Source organism: Bombus flavifrons, chromosome 13 (assembly GCF_040668555.2).
Source record: "Bombus flavifrons isolate JBK064 chromosome 13, iyBomFlav1_principal, whole genome shotgun sequence".
Taxonomy (NCBI): Eukaryota; Metazoa; Arthropoda; class Insecta; order Hymenoptera; family Apidae; genus Bombus; species Bombus flavifrons.
In genome coordinates, this window is record NC_138454.1 from 5,064,065 (window position 1) to 5,073,658 (window position 9,594).

The 9,594-nt window shown below is 36.6% G+C and overlaps 1 long non-coding RNA gene across 4 annotated transcripts; it reads right to left on the bottom strand.

Moving 5' to 3' along the window:
* Nucleotides 1-1,583: 1,583 nt before the first annotated feature.
* On the bottom strand, nucleotides 1,584-9,295 carry LOC138186027 (uncharacterized). 4 transcript variants are annotated; one of them, XR_011174775.1, is made up of 7 exons: nucleotides 8,931-9,271; nucleotides 8,592-8,651; nucleotides 8,255-8,501; nucleotides 7,890-8,173; nucleotides 7,589-7,821; nucleotides 3,289-6,822; nucleotides 1,584-1,970 (listed from the first exon to the last, which is right to left on the bottom strand). It is a non-coding gene; the product is annotated as an uncharacterized LOC138186027 (long non-coding RNA). The 4 variants fall into 4 exon arrangements; XR_011174777.1 differs by lacking the exon at nucleotides 1,584-1,970 and adding an exon at nucleotides 8,743-8,797 and having other exon boundaries at nucleotides 5,337-6,822; nucleotides 8,931-9,295; XR_011174776.1 differs by lacking the exon at nucleotides 1,584-1,970 and having other exon boundaries at nucleotides 5,337-6,822; nucleotides 7,596-7,821; nucleotides 8,931-9,294.
* Between the last annotated feature and the right edge of the window lie 299 nt (nucleotides 9,296-9,594).

The following is a 9,594-nucleotide window of genomic DNA, read 5'->3' on the forward strand; positions in this document are numbered from 1 at the left end:
AGAAAGCAAATGATCTCGAGATAACGAAGCCATGAACGCAAAGATTACTTTGTGCCAGGACCGGCTCCTGAAAAACTGGGTCGTTGGCGTGTAATTTGACGGACGGATAATGCGATGTTAATAGAATGGAATATTGGCCAGCCGTGTTCATAAATCATGGTTAATTTGGCACAGCCATTCGTTCTAGCAAGCCTCTACTCCACCTCTTCTTCTCTTCTTTATCGTCATCGACTTCCCTCATATTTTTTCCCTTCTTTAACCCCGGATCCTCCGACTACCGATCGTGTGGCTCCTGTCGGCCGAAGGAAGATCGTAAAACGGAGCACTCAGACCTGGTGCTCGCTCCAGATACTTCTATTCTTGTCTCTCTTTCGCCATTTGCACGTTTACGTCTTTTTGCCACGCGTTTGGCCATTACGTTTCTTGCACGGAACATTTAGGGGCAGTATTCGCTGGAGAAAAATATGTTTTGCGTACTCGTTTTTGGTTTCAAAATTTATTCGTGAGATGCAAGAGATTGGTATATTAGTAGATTTTTTACTTCTGACAGATTCCATTAGTTTTACAGATATTTTCATTGGTGTGCTATGAATTTCTTCGGTGTTGGGAATTTGTGTTTATCGTATTTTGATCGAAATTGGTGAAATATTTGGCGATTAGTGGAAATTGGAACAAGCAAAATTAAAAATTCTTTTGACCCTGGCACTTGTAAATAACGTTATATTTATTTATTTTTTTTTTTTTAATGATAAAACGTGAAAATCTATTTTGGTATATTCTGAACTTCTTCGGTTATTAGAATAGTTCAGATTAATTGTGTTCAGATGATAATTTTGATAATCGATGGAAATTTACGATGTCTGGTAGTTGTAATCTATCTTTCATTTTTTTTTAACAAATCGTCGAATTTTGCAATATGATGCTATCTACTATACTAACTACTGCAGTGTGATAGTATCTATTAGTGCTATGCTGTCTACTACTTATAGTATGTGACTCATGTACACATATAAACGCGTGTTCACCTCGTTATAATATTCCTTCTATCTAATTAAACGCGCAGACTGTTACGAGTAGTCCTTCGTCGAAGCTATTAGTTCCGCCGCCGGGTCAGAATTGCGTTCTCATCGAACACGACAGGTGGACAAGCTCCATTGGCTTATAATCGATCGTTGGCAAAATAACAGTAACTAGGATCAATTTGAGCGATGAATTTGATCTTTCAAATTTTCATTATTCACCGTACTATATGCCATAATTCTATTCGCGTGGAATAGAAATTATTAAATTATTTCAAATTATAATTGAACGATACTCTCTCCAAATTGATGTTTTTATTATATCCAATGAACATTCTTTATACATATTACATAGACATTAATTCCAATTTGATCATTAAACGATAAAATAAAACTTAAAAACGAATATTCGTTCGTTCAAAGCAACAATGCATCGATTTTTCATTATTAAAAATTAAAAATATATATAATAGAGATCGTTTCTTACATATTAGTATTCATTTGGCCGCTGAACGACGAAAGAAGACTTGAGAAACAATATTATACCTAAAATAAGCCTACTTTCGAATGAAACTCTCTACTCTTTGACTTCATATTTCCATTAACACCTATAAACTGTTCTTCGTTCGTAAAAGATTAAGAATTTAAAATATGCGATAGGGAACGTTGTCCATTTGATTACTAAACAATCGAGGAAAAAATGGGTTGAACATTGGATCGACTTCTTTTGAAATGGTCGATACCAGCGAGAAATTCTCGCTAATGCTATCACTCTAAAATTACCCTTTGCTTTGAATCGGCTCAGGCCGATGGTGCTTCGTTTAATTCCATTTTCGTTCTGTCGTAGACAATGATGTCACGACGTCGGCCACCGGCTCCATGCCGGATGTTGTTCTTCAATTAATGTGTGCCTTATCGCAACGCCCGTAAGATTCCCACCTCCGGCTCTCCCTGGAAAAAATCTTATTCAGCAATCACGATCACGAAACGCAACACTGCCCCCCCCCAATCGTTCTCCCTTTTGCATCATAATTATATCTGGTCTTCCTAGGAAGATCAAACCTTTTTAACTCCGTCCGCATTATTTCAAGAGATAAAGAGGAACTGTTTTAGGAAGATGTTTAACATAGAATCAAAACAAGAAATCATGTGTATATTAGCAATAAGAATTTCGTTGGTATTTTGCTCAAATTCGAGATACTTCTTACGTTAGAAAAATAAAATTGAGTTAAAAAATAATTTAGAAAAGTGCAGCAGGATTAAGCCGTAGAACACAAATGACAGACTGAAGATGATAGAGGTGTGAGTGAAGAATTTTTCATTGATTTTTCGTTTTATTGAAACAGTTTCTCCGCTTTAGCAACAGTCGAACGTTTCCGTAAACGCGGAGGTTAGTGTTTACACAAATGAATCCGCCGTTGTTCCGGCTGGATAACAGGAAGAAAACGTTCGATCCGCTGATTCGCGCAATTTGCCATGTAAATTCGATCGTAGCATGATTACACGGCTTACGAGCGAAACCGGCCGATCGTTCGACGACCAGTCAGCTAGATGATGTTCCGCTGATCGATCCTGATCGATTATATTCGATCGGTATGTAGATACAGATCCTTCGAGATCGTGGCAGATGGCCTATGGCGTATCGAAGCCATTATGGGGCTGCTCGAGAATCCGTAATGAAATTAAAAATTAAAAGGGAGACCCGTTCTTCGCCGAGGACTTTTCCAAGAACGGTTCCAAGAACTTTTATCGATTAACATTTTCTTGCTTGTTTGGTATTATAATGGACGAGAATGAAGTTTTTAGTTACTTTTAGCGTTATTAGTGTGGTAGGCAGTTGCAATAAGTTGTGTAGAAAATAAGATAAAATGAAGAAGGTTACTATTATTTCACAGAATAACGAACAGAAAAGAAACACATTGTTTCCATTGTTTCTGATCCAGTCGTGTATTTTTACTGTTAAAAAATTTCTTAATATTATGAAAATATAAAAGATTTCTCGTTTCAGTGTTGGAGTAATATTTTCCTAAAGTATATTAAAAGCAGTTTTATATTAATATAAATTAATAATAAATATAATTTTATATTGATATTGAATCTAGGACCGCAACACGAGTAATGAAGGTAAATATATATATAATACGAAAGAAGACACTATGTATGTAATGTTTCTTTGTATTGGAAACACACAATCTATCGAAGCATCAATTATTACGACAAATCTCGTTTCTATTGATCGTTTCCATGGCGAGATTCGAAAGATATTTACCTGCTGGATACTGTTTTTTGTCGTATAAAATACGTTCAAATACGTCAAAACAGGAAGAACCGGCGAACAATAAAAAGGTTTCGCTATGCGATTCGTTTTAATGGAAAACATCCGCGTGGCCGGATAAAAGTGATGTTTACAAAAAATACGTAATACACGTGGTGCACGACGGCGAAATGGAGGTTAAGCGTCGAAATTAAAGCGGAAGCACTGATTCTTAGCAACCAGAGTAGCAAGAGAACAAGTTTCAATTAGGTTTACATCAGGTTTGAGCTTAGGTTTGGATTATGATTGCTTTAGCTTTAGGTTAGGTTTGCTTTAATCAAAATTAACCATCGATTCTTTGCAATTTCAAGAGAAAAAGAGTACAAGTTTGGATTAAGTTTAAACAAACTCGAATTAAGTTTACATCAGATTTGAGCTTAGCCTCGGATTATGATTGCTTTAGGTTTAGGTTAGGTTTGATTTGATCAAAATTAATCACCGATTCTTTGCAATTGCGGGAGGAAAAAGGAGACAAGTCTAGGTTATGTTTAAGCTAGATTCCACCCAGAATAGCCTTTTAAAACTCCGTGTACTTGATGAGGAAGGAAATAAAAAAAGGATAGGTTAGGTTAATAAAAATTAAAGTAGAACCATTGATTCTTAGCAAATGGAGGAAAAGAGAAGACAGGTTTCGTCTAACCGGCGACGAACGTCGTTGCGCGATCTAGTGACGCAGCCAGACGGAACGAATTATTCTAATTCGTTCTGTATTCGGACTGGCGCGTCTCTAGGAAACGGCCATTAGGCTTTTAGACGTGCCTAACCGGACCTAGACAATGGCTCAATTAGCGAAGGAGACCGACAACGAGCGCAATCATTCAAATACGTTTTCGCCCTCCTTCTTCTTTCCCTACTTCCACAACTTCCGATCAAAGCTTCCGCTTGTGATTACTTCAAAAGACTATTGTTTGTCGATATTAAATTATTAAATTGACTACATTGCTATTGGATACATAACCAATTCATACTTGACAGATGTTGCTACTTCACTGACATAACGACGATGCCGATAATGTGAAAATTAGATTGTTAAATCAATTGAATTGTTATTGACCATTTTCTATTTCACCGACACAATTACAGCAACATACTAATAATGATAAAATTGTTTTTCCTATTGTTAGCATGAAAAAATAAGAAAGGGTATATGGTTAATCGTAAAAATCTTCGCGAATCTTATAAAAAGCGTCATTTTTATTTAAACAAAATTTTCGTTATCTTTTCTTGCTAAACTTAAATAAATTTCTGAACATATCGGTTACGTGATAAGATAACCACTATACCATACAGTGAATGAAAATGACCTTCGTATACGAAGGTATACGAAGGAATAAGGTGTACGAAGACCTTCGTGAATGGCTATAAATAAATTTTCATACGTTTGTAATGTTTTCTTTTTCGTAATGAAACACCTGATAAAATATAATCTCAATATGAAGCCGTGTTGTTGCTACGGTATTGGAAAAATAAATAGTTTTCGCGCTACGGTGGGTAACTTATAAAATGGTGCCAACGTGTATATAATTGTAGCTTTGATTAATGATTTTACGTCTTACAAACGAGCAGAACATCATACTTATTAATATAAAGTCGATGCGATGCGTAACGAACGTATGCCTGAAACCGTGAAACGGCGCATCCGCAATATTCTGAATTAATTCTTCGTTTTAATTGTTGCTGTTTAATAATGCAGCGAGTTCTCTCTTTCTAACGTAGATCACGATATTATATAATTAATTACGGTTGTTACGAAGTGTGTACACCGACAACTTGTTATTAGATTCGACTTGTTCAACGCTCAAAGTCGAGAGACTCTGATGTTTCTACTAACTAATTGTCATTAATTCTCACTTCCTTCGTTAATCTAACGACAGATTGGGGTGCTTTGATAGTTTATCTTATGGTGTTAATATTTCATTTCGATAACTATTTTTACACGTTATCCTGTAACTGTAAATATTAATTCTACATTTAATAGATAAGTATTAATTAATAAGAGTAGATTTAGATTACGTGTATAAAGTAGAATTCGTTTTACTGGAACAAGATTTTATTTAATACTCGAGTAACTAAACACCTGCTGATTGAATCTACTAATGTGAACGTGAACTCTTATATAATATAATAAAATTATTCTCCTATGTTCAATGTCTACCGCGACAATCAGATTCAGATGCGTGATCTTCCATTGTATCGACATCTACTTTTATAGTCAAAAAGTACTAATTCATTGGCATGAAGTATCTCTCACTCTCTAAAAAGTCAATCTTATAGCAAAAAATATTTCTATCAAGACACTAATAAACCAATCTCCAAAATTTGATTTTAATTTCAAGTACCACAAACCTTCCAACTATTTATACCTGGTACAAAAAACAATACCAAAAACATTCTAAAAATTCATTTCATACAATACAAATATCGAAGCGAATTTAACCCTGCTACGATGCTGAAATTTTCATATTGTTATATTATCTTTATAATTTTAGCGAAAAAAGGGGATTTCTAATCTTTTAAGAGCACATTAAAAAGATCCTGCATTCCCGTGAGAAATTTTTCATATCTTGTTCAAGCCTGAGACATTTTCTAACGTTAAAAAGCTACAATTGCATCTTTCTGCGATCGTTAACGAACAAAGAGTATTCTACGTGTATTTTAGCCTTTTAAATACTGTAATAAACTGAGGAATTGTAATTCAAGTCTTGTTTCAAGGCCGCCAAGCTTAAATAAAACTATCTATCTATCTATTTATGTAATGAGCCCCGTATTTTATTCCCTTAGACTTTTTCTTACAACCGAAAGAACGCAATAGAAATAGAATTTCAAGAAAAGGAAAGGAATGATTTTACAGGGAACAAACTGTCCTATTACGAGAGCACGCGTGGCCCCAAGCCAGAAGCTTGAATTTCCTGGATGGTGACTTTTTCCCTGCCGCGAACAAGGACGTAACAGAGATCTCACGTTTCGTGAATGGAGGGAACATCGAGGAGAAAAAGGCAAAAAGGGATATATACACGATAGTTTACGATGAACGAAACGAACGGAGCTCTCGGTCGATTCGTCACCGTCGACGACGACGGAGGAAGTGAACGGGTGGAGGGTTGGGGACAAGTTAAAGTATTAAGTAGCCGTCGCTGCGTCCGCTGTCAGTCTCCGCTCTAATTAATCGTAATTGACGGCCGCGCGAAGCCTCGCACATTGCTCGCAGCGTGTGCATCGTGCACTCCTTCTCTTTTTCTCTCCATCTCCTTGTCTCTCCTTGTTGGGCACCGTGTCGTGCTGCATAATCGTTCCGAACCTCCTCTTCCGTTCTTCACTCAAATCTGCCCCGCGAGCCAGACCACGGTCCTACACGTCTGTCTGATTTTTCCAGCATTTTTCGACGTTACACATCCAGCGCATCTTTGTTTAAGAGTTTTAGGATGGTCGTCGTTTCCAAAATTTTAATTGAGAAATGAATGTTGTGGCAATGCGAATACGATTTCAAGCCTGAACCAAATCCTTTTTCTTGTTCTTGTATAACGAGTATAAATTTTGTCAGTGTAGCAGACTGTTTTTGTTTCTAACTTCTAAGGTATTCGTTATGAATAACAAAAATTTGGGTCGTGAAAAGTAATCCGAATCAAACTCAATACAGCAGTTTTAATTGCTTGGCTGTGAAAGTCAAAGTTGAAAGCTGGATAATATTTAGCTTAAACCTAATCAGAATCTGACCCCTAGCTATAGTTTCCAATAGAACTGAAGCTAGTGATTGTGTTATCCTACGAATGAAATTAACCTGGTTTAATAGTTTTTGATTTACCGAATCCATTTAAAGACTTTAATTTATTTAAGTTTGAGAATTTGAAAGGATTTGATTCCTCAATATTTCTAAGTCTATGTATACCGCAAAATCAGAAGAGGATTTCTTCTATAATATGTACAGAAATAGCTATATCTCTTGCCGAATTTAATTCTTTAATTGCTCGATTAAATATTAACAGCACCAAGAAAGTTATAACGCTCGAATAATTAGACCGATTACCTAGTGGTGGAATCAATTAATCTAGTTTCAGAAGTGGGACAAGGAACTAGCAATGAAGCCAGTACAGATACCAAAAACAATATTTCAATTACAAAACACTTGCGAGTCAACGTCAATCTAATTTCGATGAAGAAATAGTTAATTGCTGCAAATGCAAGCGACTATTAGTGGACGTCTAATGTTCGAGATTCCAACGGACGGGTGGATAGAGATAGAACAGAATTACGTAACTTTGTACCCAATTTGCATGATTAGTTCACCCATTTTTCTTCCTCGACTGACTGGTTCACACACGGTCCACGCGCTAGATACTGGATTCTCACGGTACGTACGCCAATTGGAGTCAACTCATCTAAATACTCGTACTGCCCACCATTTGACGAAGCTCGAGGAGGCCCATTATGTAACCAACGTGGTCAATTTTGCCCCGCATTCGCCAATTGTTCGTTCCTCGTTTCTCGGGCCTAACCGATTTGGAATTGTTTTCGTCAATCAACTAATATTATAATTCTTATGTTAAAGAGTTACGCACTATGGTATCCTAGCTGATGAAGAGTGTTCACCCTGAACCGATTTGTAACTGTTTCCATTAATCCACATTATAATCCTTATAATAAAAAATTATGGATATCTGAACTAATCTGGAACCGTTGTAAGCCTCACAGTAAAGAAACATAATATTTGTTTGGTAATGATAGTTTACCTGGAACACTGTTAATTTAACATGCTTCTTAATAGAAAATAGAATAGAATTCTTCAGTGAAGAACATATATGGCAGAATGATTTTAAATGAGTTGATATTTCTCGTTATATATCTATAAATAGAATTATATTGTGAAACCTTGAAAAATTTCAATATTTTCTATGATAAAATTGCATAGAATAGAGTGACCTACATATGGTACTTATATGTCGAGTAAGAGTAGAAGGAGTATAGCGCAACTTCTTGGAAAAATCCTCAACCTGTAAGCACCGCAATGAAACCGCGAAATCGTATTGTGCAATTGTTGGTTGCGAGCACGAAACGTGGTTTTTTGAAGACGATCAGCGGCCGATGAACTACTAACTTCACTCGACATAACCCCCAAGATACAGAGTCAATTTATATCATATGTACGCATCCAAACACTCCTTCGATCTTACCTGAATCACAATAAACCCATTCGAAATTAATTACATCAATTCTTAGTAAGATTCAATAAGCACAACTTCTAAAATACAAAGTCAACTTACACTATATGTACGCATCTAAACTCTCCGTCATTCTTACTCCAAACACTCCATCGATCTTACCTAAAATCACAATAAACCCATCCAAAATTAATACGCTCAATTTTTAATAAAACTCAGTAAACATAAACTCTAGAACACAAAGTCGACTTACACTATACGTACGCATTCAAATTCTCCGTCATTCTTACTCCAAACATTCCATCGATCTTACCCAAAATCACAATAAATCCATTTAGAATTAAAAAGATCAATTCTTAATAAGATTCAATAAACATAACCTCTAAAGCAGAAAGTCGATTTACACTATACGTACGCATCCAAACTCTTTGTCATTCTTACTCCAAATCACAATAAATCCGTCCAGGACCACACGATTGAAGAATAAAATCACCGTATCGATGAATCAAAGAAAAACTTACTACAGAAAAATGTTTTCTTAGTGGCACGCGTACTCGATTATCACGTGTATTAACACACACCTGTGAAACGCGCTAACTGGCCCTCGCAAAGGTTAGTCGATTGCGCGCGCGCATTTGCTACGAAAGTTTGCTACGAGCTTCAGCGTAATGATATGGTTTTCGGTTTCTGTATTGAAACACGATTCTCAGTGGGGTAGGTCAGCGTTATGGTGTGCGTACATTGTGTGTTGGTGTGTGTAGACAACACGGGAGGATCACACGCACACGCGTCGACGCCGCGCGTCGAAAGCGGCGAACGCGCGCGTAATTTGTCGTAGGAAAACAACGTCCTTCAGCTGTCGCGTCGGTGATTCTGAATGGATCCCGCTGGTGACTGAAGGAGATTCCAGCTGTTCGTGCGTACACCAGACTCACAGCGTGAACGTCTTTTTCAAGATGTTGACTTTCTTTCATTCTTCCTTTGGAATTTGCTCTTTTAGCGGTGTATGGCAATTAAGATGGATGGAAAGTACTTCTTTGATAATTAAATGACTCGTAACAAAAACGACGCTTGTTCGTGTTTGTCTTTTCCCAGGAAAAGACAT